Below are 4,908 nucleotides of genomic sequence, written 5' to 3' on the forward strand. Positions count from 1 at the left end.
GGAGTGCAGTGGCACGATCTCGGCTCACTGCAAGCTCCGCCTCCCAGGTTCAAGTGATTCTCCTGCCTCAGCCTCCCGAGGAGCTGGTACCACGCCACCACCACGCCCGGCTAACTTTTTTTTTTTTTTTTTGTATTTTTAATAGAGATGGGGTTTCACCATGTTCGCCAGGATGGTCTCTGAATGGTAGATTTTTCTACAGAAGGCCAAGCATTCCCTTCTGAGCCAGTGGCTGCGTCCTCTTCTTAGGCTCTGTGGTCTCAGAATGATTCTGCCCCTCCTCCTTAAGATTTGTTTTTTTTTTTTTTTTTTTGGAGACGGAGTTTCGCTCTTTTTGCCCAGGCTGGAGTGCAATGGCACGATCTTGGCTCACCGCAACCTCCGTCTCCTGGGTTCAAGCAATTCTCCTGCCTCAGCCTCCTGAGTAGCTGGGATTATAGGCATGCGCCACGACATCCAGCTAATTTTGTATTTTTAGTAGAGACGGGGTTTCTGCATGTTGGCCAGGCTGGTCTTAAACTCCCGACCTCAGGTGATCCACCCGCCTCGGCCTCCCAAAGTGCTGGGATTACAGGTGTGAGCCACCGCGCCCGGCCTCCTCCTTAAGATGTATAAAGATGGCTCCATTAATTCCAAAAAGTTATGAAAGGGGTCTCGTCTGTCATAACCAGCTCTAAATTGGCTACCTGTAAAGAGGAAAGTCCTGGATGGCACATAAACAGCAGGTAATCAAACAAAAAATAATCTTCATAGCTAACATGCTCATTTTTAGTATGGCTCCAATTTTTACTCCTTTTTTGGGGGGGTGGGGGGAACAGAGCCTCGCTCTGTCACCCAGGCTGGAGTGCAGTGGCACGATCTCAACTCACTGCAACCTTCACCTCCTGGGCTCAAGCCATCCACCCCCGACCTCAGCCTCCTGAATAGCTGGGACTACAGGCATGCGCCACCACACCCAGCTAATTTTTGTGTTTTTTTTGTAGAGATGGGGTTTCACCATGTTACCCAGGCTGGTCTCAAATTCCGGGGCTCAAGCAATCCTCCTGCCTCGGCCTCCCAAAATGCTGGGATTACAGGTGTTGAGTCACCCCGCCCAGCCTCGAATTTTGACTTCTCATCACTCTATGTATACATTACTTACTTCATTTCATAGCAACCCTATGAGGTAAAACTATTATCCCTATTTTACAGATGAGGAAACTGAGGCAGAGAGAAGTCAAGTTACATGCCCTATATCATACAACCAGGAAATGGCAGAGCCAGGATCTGAATCCAGGTCGTCTGGTGCCAGGACCCAAGCTCTCAAGTACTCTAGGTATCTCCTCTCAAATTAGCCTTAAAATGAGATCTGAGATATCCTCTCTCTCCTCTCTACCTCTCTTTCTCTCTCTCCCTATCCCTGCCCTCATCAGATGCCTCATTATGACCCTGGTTCCATCCTCCTAGTTCAGCCCAGGAGGATAGGAAATCCCAGTAATAGACCATCTACAAAGCGAGAAATCTACTTACTCGGATCATCAGGAATCCACTGGCCGTGTAACAGTTTACTTCCCATATATCTGTCCTTAATCTGTCAGGCGAAAGGCTTCTTTCTCTGCCCCTACAACCTTCGTGTGAATTGTAGACCCAGCTCCTTGAGCATACCCCTAGGAAATCTAAATCCTCAGGATTCAGGGCACAAGTGGGAAGATAAATTGGGAAATTGGAAAAGAGAAAGGAGTGACCCCATTTCCTCAAAACAGGTGGCTCGCAAATTCCAAAGTCAATGTTGAATAAGATGTTGACCTTCAACAAGGCTAGACATAGCTCTAGGTCCAGTTTCTCAACAATGTCATTCAAATTATTTTATTGCTTCTTTAAGTGTCTTCTACACTATTCTTTTTGTTGTGTTCCTTGCTTTTTGGGCATGGAATATTTTTTCTTGAGTTTTTTTGTTTCCCAATGAGATTGTTCACGTGGCATTAAAAAGTTTTGAATGGACTAGAAGAGAACTATGGTGTGGCAGGAAAGAGGCCAGAGTTAGAGGAAGAGAAGGCTCGCAGATGTCACCTCCAGCCCTAAAGAGGGATAGAGATGATGCAGCAAGAAATCCAAAACAAGAGGAAGAACTGGGTTGGGAAGCAGGAAAAGATACAAAGCATCCACTGAATCCTGCCTCTTTCCTTAGAGCAGAAAAAACAACCTTCTTGGCCGGGCACAGTGGCTCATGCCTATTATTCCAGCACTTTGGGAGGCTGAGGCAGGCAGATCACCTGAGGTCGGGAGTTTGAGACCAGCCTGGCCAACATGGTGAAATCCTGTCTCTACTAAAAATACAAAAATCAGCCGGACATAGTGGCACGCACCTGTAATCCTAGCTACTCGGAAGGCTGAGGTAGAAGAATCGCTTGAACCCAGGAGACGGAGGTACAGTAAGCAGGGATCATGCCACTGCACTCCAGCCTGGGCGACAGAATGAAACTCCGTCTCAAAAAAAAAAAACAAAAAAAACCCACGAAATTATCTTTTCCGTTAGAAGAGATAGTCATCTTACCAAAATTATTTAATTCACATAGCAAGTAGGAAAAGATTGTACATATGTATATGTATACATGCAAAATATACATATGTATATGTATATATAAAATATACACATATGTATATGTATATATAAAATATACACATATGTATATATAAAATATACACATATGTATATATAATATATGCATATATAAAATATATGCATATGCATAAATATGTATGATACACATAAGAATATCATATGAATATATATTATCACAACATTATGTATAGTGTGTTAAAGTGACACCAGATATAGCTTAAATCAATCTTCCTGAATTTTAATAAATTTGGCTCTCCAAGCTTAACTTTATTGTATGTAGTCATTCATTCAACAGATATTTACCAAGCACCACTCTGTGCTGATCATTGCTCTAAGCACTCAATGGCAAAGGGGGAAACAGACACGTTCCCTACCACAGTAGAAGAGAGAGACGGATGGCACCTGTCACTATGGCCGTGGGCCTCCCCCCACCTTCCCTCACAGTGGGTCTGTCACCTGCACAGTCTGGCCTCCTGGAATCTACACCACAGCCATCGCTACCACCAGCAGAGCACAAAGAATGGGCTATACCTCTACAGGGCAGTGCAGAACGAGAAACAGGAGAAAAAGGCAAATGAGGTTCAGACATAGGCAGCCCCTGCAATCCAAGCGCCCAAGTCTGATCCGCCTTGCCTACAAATGTCCCCTCTTTGATCCCCTCTTTGACATGGGAAAGGGGAGGTATGAGGGCTCTCCCAGGCTACACCGTGAATGTGGAAGAGGAAGACACTGCCTCACTCAGGGGCCGCGTGGGGAAGGAACTCAGGCCCTGTGCACTTCACTGTAGTCTCTCCACACCCCGGCAGATTAATCACCAGGGCGATGTCTGCAGGAAAGGTATTTCCCTCTTCCCTTTGATCTCTCCCTCTCCCTGCCCCTCCCTACCAACTGCTCCTTCCCCACCCATCAGGTATTACTGTTGGTGGACAAGTAGCTGTTAATCATAATTACCTGGTCGTTATGAGGGACTTTGAACCTGATGACTCTAAATCTTGACAGAGATTGATGTGGTGCTTGCCTCAAGAACAGTTCTGGTACTGGACAGACAGACGGTAAGGCAGAGCCCCCATCTAGAAGCTACAGGCTCCTCTTCCTGTGCAGTTGCGGAAGAGGGTGCTGTGTCTCGGGGTCTTACAGCACCCACAGACCAGGATCCAACAAGAGCAATGGCAGTGGGTGTAAAGAGAAGAAGTAAACAATTTCCCCAAATTTCACCTCCACCTCCCACCTCCCAATCATGCAAGCGGGAATGGAGAAACAGTTCTTGAAGTGCTTTAAAACATTATTTAGGCCAGGCGCAGTGGCTCATGCCTTTAATCCTAGCACTTTGCAAGACCAAAGCAGGCCGATCTCTTCAGCCCAGGAGTTCAAGACCAGCCTGGGCAAGATGATGAGACCACTGTCTCTAGAAAAATAAAAATGTAAAAATTAGCCAGGTGCAGTGGGGCACACTTGTAGTCCCAGCTACTCAAGAGGCTGAGATAGGAGGATTGCTTGAGCCCAGGATTTTGAGGCTGCAGTGAGCTATGATCACATCACTGCACTTCAGCCTGGGAGATAGAATAAGACCATGTCTCTATTTTTAAAATATTAAACATTTTTTTTAAAAACTTGCTTTCATTATAGAAAGTTTTATAATAGAGTCCCATGTATCCAGTACTTCATTTCAAAAATTATTCCTATATGGCCAATTTTGTTTCGTCTGCATCCCCTACCCCACTCCCTAGACTATTTTTAAGCAAGTCCCAGACACCATATAATTTTATCTATAAATAGTATGTGTATTTTTTTTTTCTTTTTGAGGCAGAGTTTCACTCTTGTTGCCAGACTGGAGTGCAGTGGCGTGATCTCAGTTCACCGCAACCTCCACCTCCCAGGTTCAAGCGATTCTCCTTCCTCAGCCTCCGAGTAGCTGGGATTACAGGCATGCACCACCACACCCAGCTAATTTTGTATTTTCAGTAGAGACAGGGTTTCTCCATATTGATCAGGCTGGTCTCAAACTCCTGACCACAGGTGATCGCCCCACTCAGCCTCCCAAAGTGCTGGGATTACAGGCGTGCAGGCGTGAGCCACAGTGCCCGGCCCTTTTTTTTTTCTTTTTGAGATAGGTTCTCATTCTGTCGCCCAGGGTGGAGTGCAGTGGTGTGACTGTGGCTCACTGGAGCCTTGACTTCCTGGGCTCAAGGTATCTTCCCACCTCAGCACCCCACCAAGAAGCTGAAACTACAAGTGCATGCCACCACACCTGGCTAATGTTTTTAATCTTTATTTTTTGTAGAGATGGAGTCTTGCTATGTTCCCCA

The 4,908-nt window shown here is 45.8% G+C and overlaps 1 protein-coding gene across 1 annotated transcript in view; it reads right to left on the reverse strand.

Annotated features, from left to right (window-relative positions):
* Positions 1–4,908, reverse strand: part of GPRC5A (G protein-coupled receptor, class C, group 5, member A) — a 27,766-nt gene that overhangs the window by 6,086 nt on the left and 16,772 nt on the right. The window lies entirely within an intron of this gene.

This window comes from Mandrillus leucophaeus, unplaced genomic scaffold (assembly GCF_000951045.1).
Source record: "Mandrillus leucophaeus isolate KB7577 unplaced genomic scaffold, Mleu.le_1.0 Scaffold431, whole genome shotgun sequence".
NCBI lineage: Eukaryota > Metazoa > Chordata > Mammalia > Primates > Cercopithecidae > Mandrillus > Mandrillus leucophaeus.